The following is a 6,034-nucleotide window of genomic DNA, read 5'->3' as shown; positions in this document are numbered from 1 at the left end:
TAAAGCTCCAGTGAAATTGCCATGACTAAATCTTCTCATGCATTGTTTTAGTCTATTGTTTGTAAAACTTTATTTCTAGACTTTTTAAAAAATATGGAATACTATGTCCTGAATAAAACGTGCACTAAACGGCAAGCTTTTGGGGGGAGGAGGGGAGATCTAAGAACTGATACAACATCTTGCCTGCCACTTAATCTAAATGTTTACAGCTACAAAATGGAGCAATTTTTATCCAGCTATGCTGCATTGACATTAACTAGCGTGTGATGGATAATACCATAAGTACATGCAGTGCATTTGTTTAAATGTGGCTGGTTTGAAGACTACAGTATATGAGTAAATGACTTTTTTTTATTGAGCAACATGTTATTAAATAAAGTAACTTATGAATTGCTTCAAAACTGTTTTACAATGAAATCCTTACTGAGAAATCCTTATTTAAAAAAGATATAATTTTTTAAAAATACGTTTAATAAACTTTTGTCATTCACACTTATTTATATAATTTTGCAAGAAGTCTCTGTAGATTTTATTTGAGCATGATACATTGACTGTCATTAGGTTTTTAAATACTTGGTGCCAATAGCTTATCTGACCTCTACAGAAATCTAATGAAAGGCATACTTGGGCGAAAGTTAGATTTCATCTGAAAAAGTTTTATTTTGTATGTTAATAGGAACACTTACTTGTGGTGTCATGTTAGTACCAGTAAACGCTTAATTGGAGAGAACTCCCATTTTTAAATAGAAAGGATTCATTGGCTGTTACAATTAAATTACAATTTGCTAAGTTAATTGCTCATAGATTTTTAAAGCCAGAAAGGACCATTATAATGATCCATTGTGACCTGCCTAGCACAGGTCAGAGAACCTCACTTACTCCTCAAGCCTTTCTCTCCGAGCATATCTTTTAGAATGCGAGTGTCTTGGTTTAAAGATCTTCAAGTGATGGAGAATCCATCACATCCCTTGGTAAGTTGTTCCAATGTTTCCAACAGGCTCTGTTTAAAAAATAAAATTTTCTCCTTATTTCTATTCTGAAGTTGTCTAGCTTAGCTTCTAAGCATTTGAGCTCATTATGCCCTTTTCTGATAGAGCCGTTTCCTATCAGAAATTTCTTTCACATGTAGGTACTTGCAGACCATAATTAAGTCACTTCTTAACCTCTCAGATCTTACAAGTGATCACTGTGTTTGTTGGTGTCTTTTTTTTGGGGGGGGTGTCTCATTTTTGTAAGCAAGTAGGTTTTAAGTGAGGTGAAACGTGGGAGTACCCAAAATCAATCAGGCTCGTGAAAGGGGTACGGTCAGCTGGAGAGGTTGAGAGCCACTGCTTTACAGGGCACAGGACAGAGACTAGATAATATGACTTTCCTTATTAAACTGAACAATGGAGGGTGCCCTATGGCAAAAGGCAGGGACAGAGCTCAGATCATGGCTCTGAAAAAGGCTGGGAAGGGAGGATTGAAGGGCAGGGCTCGCTACTTCCCTGTCTGTCCCAGCTGAAATGATGGTCTAGAAAAACAACAGGAAGTCAGAGATGATTATTTGCATTGTGGTAGCACCTAGGAGCCTCAGTCATTGACCAGGTCCTCCCTCTGCTAGGCACTGTTCGAACAACAAAAACACAGTCCCTGCCTCAAAATGCTTAAAAACAAAGTATATAACAGATTAGCAGAAGATTAAATGGAAGCCTTCATCTCTCCAAAGTCACAATATCTTACTACTTCTGTTAAATAGCTCCCTTCCTGCCCCTGAGTGTCGTTGCAGGCAGGTCGCAGAAGCCTTGTATTTTGTTACCTCTCTGCTCTCCTGCTTGTAATGATGCCTTTTGACAACTATTTCTGGGTATGTTGCTTGCTGCAGGCAAAGACTTGATGTGTGCTTTCAATAACGGGATCTTCTGGCCTATTTTTAACAGGTTCTTAGTTACCTTTTGTATCAGGCTGACAAGGTTGCCTTTCGCCAGGCCTCCGTTATGTCCTCAATCAGAAATTTCTCTGTCTTCCAATTTTGTTTTGTTTTTAACTCCTTCTCCCTCTGTTGAAATGTTTTAAATCTGCATGTGGGTGGCAGTTCAGAAATTGTTCCTCCTTTGATGTCGGTAATTTTGTTTGTAATCATTAATTTTTGCACGTGCCAGAGTGCACGGCTTTTTAACTTCAAACGTTTTCACATTGAAGTGTGTTGCAGACATTGGGTGACTGGACAGCAAGTGTGAAAAATCGGGACGGGGTGGGGGTAATAGGCGCCTATAGAAGAAAATGCCTCAAATATCGGGACTGTCCCTATAAAATAGGGACATCTGGTCACCCTATGCAGACAAGGACTTTTCTCGCATGCTTACCTTCTGCACTAGCCCATTCATCTCCTAACTTTGGGCTTGTCTACACTGGCACTTTATAATGCTGCAGCTTTCTCGCTCAGAGGTATGAAAAAACACCCCCCTGAGCGCAGCCAGTTTCAGCAGGGCCTCCCAAAGCAATTTCAGGGGCCCCTTACATAAAAAAAGGTTGCAATACTATAGAATGCTATATTTTCGTGGGGGCCTGGGGCAAATTGCCCCACTTGCCTCCCGTGGGCGATCCTGCTACCTGGTAGTAATTGTAATAGATCTGATTACTATGTTCTGCATTTATAAAGGGCCCTTTGCTGTGAAGAAGTGCTCTAGCTGCGACAGCAGTTAAAAGCAGGCCTGCCTAGGTAGACACAGCAGTCAAATTACTGCAATGTTTGCCAGGAAGAAAGCAAATGAAAAACTAAACAAAATCTCAAATCAGTCTATCTTGCCCCACAGCTCTTGAAACGGGCCAGCTAGTTCATTTTATTCACGCTCTGCATTTGCATTAGAGCTGGTTGTGAACTTGAGAACCACTGTGTGGGGACGTGAGGGACCATCTTTTTGTTCTGTGTTTGCACAGCACCTAACGCAATGGGCCTTTGTCCATGACCAGGGCTCCTAATGTGAGCTCAGAACTTGCATGATGAGGATAAGTGGACTGTTACTGCCAGATGTGAACTATTGATCCTGGGTCAATGGGGGGGAACACGGTATTTACTACTGTAAATCAGCTGAGTACATATAACCCACACGCAAAGACACGCCAAAGGGTATAGTATTGACTGGAGTTAAGGTTTATGGCAGAAAATTATTGCCCTGCAAGTTAACAGCACAACTGGGTTTTCAGGGTAGAGCTACAGACACAGACACAGCTCTAGGTTACCACACAAGGTGCTGTGTGACCATTAGCACGGGGCGGAGGCCAGTGAAGTCTCCTGTCGGTCAGGCTGCAGACTGTCCTGGAGTCCATTAAAATCAGCCTGGTTTGCCAGTCATTACATGGCTGGGATACACAAGCTGAAGGTTGTTGTAGGGAAGCTCTCACCCCTACAGTACATTTTTAAGGGCTATTTGAAGAAAAAATGGACTGCGTTTTGGACTGTAGAAATGCAAAGGGGTTGTTTCCTCTTGAGGGGGAGAATTTCTGCTTCCAAAAGTCAATGCTGTGCTTACAAGCCAAGTTTTCCAGACAAGATCAGGACACAGCACTGTCCAGACCCATCGGGAGCTATTTCCAAATGACTGGCTTGCCCTTCCTTGCTGAGGCCTGACAAACTCATTGCAGAGAATACTCCTAAATGCCCCCACCACTGCTCCACCTTCCACTCCCGGCTCTGTGCACGCCCTGCAGCCAGTCATTCACCCATAACCACTGGATGCGCTCTCTCCAGCCAGCCCAGCTCTCTGCAGCCAGAGTCACCCCTACCCACTGGTCGCGCTCTCTCCAGCCACCCCCAGCTCCGTGCCCCCCCTGCAGCCAGAGTCACCCATAGCCACCAGACACGCTCTGTGTGCCCCCTCCAGCCACCCCCAGCTCCATGCACCCCCTGCAGCCAGAGTCACCCCTACCCACTGGTCGCGCTCTGTGTGCCCTCTCCAGCCACCCCAGCGCTGCGCGCCCCCTGCAGCCACAGTCACCCACAGCCACCAGACGCGCTCTGTGCGCTCTCTCCAGCCACCCGCAGCGCTCCTTCCAGCCGGCGCTGCCGCTGCCTGGGAGACGCGTTGCGAATGCAGCCAGAGCGCCTGCCCCCGCCTACCCCCTGCCCGTTAGCGGTGCTGCAAGAGCGCGGGGAGCCCCCTAGCTCCCCTGTGGGCGCAGAGCCGCCCTGTCCCAGCCCCTGCGCCGTGCCCGGTGGGGCCGCTTGCCGGCGGGGAGGCCGTGGCAGGGCTGGCACAGAGCCCATCCTCACCTCCCCCTGGGGCATGGCTGAGCGCCGCGCGGGACAGGACCAGGCTGCCCCACGCCAGCGCCTCCCTTCCGCTTACCTCCGCCCGGGGCCAGAGCGTGGGTCCTGCTCCGCGGGCAGCTCAGCCAATCAAGCCAGGGCTGGCTCCAGGCACCAGCTGAGGAAGCAGGTGCTTGGGGCGGCACCTTGGAAGGGGCGGCCAATCTTGGGGTGGCGGGCGGCGCTCGGGGTTTGGGCGGCCTGGCGCTCAGGGGGGAAGGGGGGGGGGTTGGGCCCGGCGCTTTTTTCCTGCGTGGGACTTGCCGTTTGTGATCAGACACACTAAAATAATGTGTAGCTAATAGGGCTATGTCTGTAATCCTGTGTTTGGAAAAGTCTCTAGTTTGTGAACAGGGGAGCTACTTCTCTGGCCCTCGTCTGGGAAGTGTCCAGAGCTTTAGGTGAAGTAATATTGTCTAGGGTACTCGATTGTCTAGTACATTCACATACAAGCATGTCCTGGGTTGAAATATCATGACTAAGAGCTTGTCTACACTGGCGCGTTACAGCGCTGCAACGTTCTCTCTCAGGGGTGTGAAAAAACACCCCGAGCGCTGCAAGTGTCAGGGCTGTAAAGCATCAGTGTAAACAGTGCCCCAGCGCTGGGAGCTATTCCCCTCCTGGAGGTGGCTCTCGCCCAGCACTCTGCCGTGACTACATCAACCACGGGTTAGTGCTGCTGCAGCAGCAGCGCTTGAACGTTACCAGTGTAGACGCGCCCTAAGGCTACGTTTTAGTCATGGGTATTTTTAGTAAAAGCCACAGACAGACCACGGGCTGTAAACCAAAATTCACGGCCGTGACCTGTCCATGACTTTTACTATATACCCTTGACTAAAAATGGGGGGGGGGGGGGAGTTTTGAGGTGATGCAACCTGGGGGGGCGGGTACCACATGTGCTGTGAAGGGCGTTGCCTGGCAGGGGCACTACAGGTGCTGGGGGGGATGATTGGCGGGGCTAGGGCAAGCTCCCTACCCGGCTTCATGTGCTGCCTCCACTCTGCCCCAAGCCCCAGTTCTACTGCAGCCAATGGGAACTGCGGGGGTGGTGCCTGCAGGCGGAGGCAGCCCATGGAGCTGAGGGAGGGAAGTTCCTGTAGCACTGCCCTGCACCCCAGCCCTGAGCCCTCCCAAACTGCTGCTCAGGGGGGGGGAGACTGCCCCAGCAGCGGCTGGTGCGACGGGCCCAGGGGCTGCCTGAGCTGCTCGGGCACCCTCCGGCACACCAGCTGCTGCAGAAGTCACAAAGTCCATGACTTCTGTGACCTCCATGAAAAACATGGAGTCTTAATCATGAACAAAGTTGATTTTCAAATACTCTTCAACAACTGATTGAAGACAAGCTTTGAATGTTCTAGCTACCGCTGTTCAGGGAAGGTCATTTTTTTTCCCTTTCAGTTCTACTAATGTTGCAGTATAGCTGGATTGATGTAGGTCTAGAATTTGCTAGCTGGTTGACTTTCTGAAGTTGGGTTCTTAAAGATGTTTTCTTTCCTCTTCTCCCTACTAGGGTTCTTCTCTTGATGCCGGGGTATAGAACTACAATTATTTCCCTTGTAGTGCTGCACAGGGGCAAGCAACAGGTGCATGGATTGCCTCAGTCATTATTGAAGACAAGTGATGCTGGAGAAGAGTGCATGTGGGTGTGAGGGGGAAGGGGTCTGAAACTATAGGTCTCTACCTTTGCTTTGCCAAAGTTTTACTGTCACGTGGAGTTAAAGCCTAGTAAAAATGATAGATATGAGC

Source organism: Emys orbicularis, chromosome 9, assembly GCF_028017835.1.
Source record: "Emys orbicularis isolate rEmyOrb1 chromosome 9, rEmyOrb1.hap1, whole genome shotgun sequence".
NCBI lineage: Eukaryota > Metazoa > Chordata > Testudines > Emydidae > Emys > Emys orbicularis.
The sequence above is the reverse complement of the archived record's forward strand: the minus strand, read 5'-3'. Positions refer to the sequence as shown.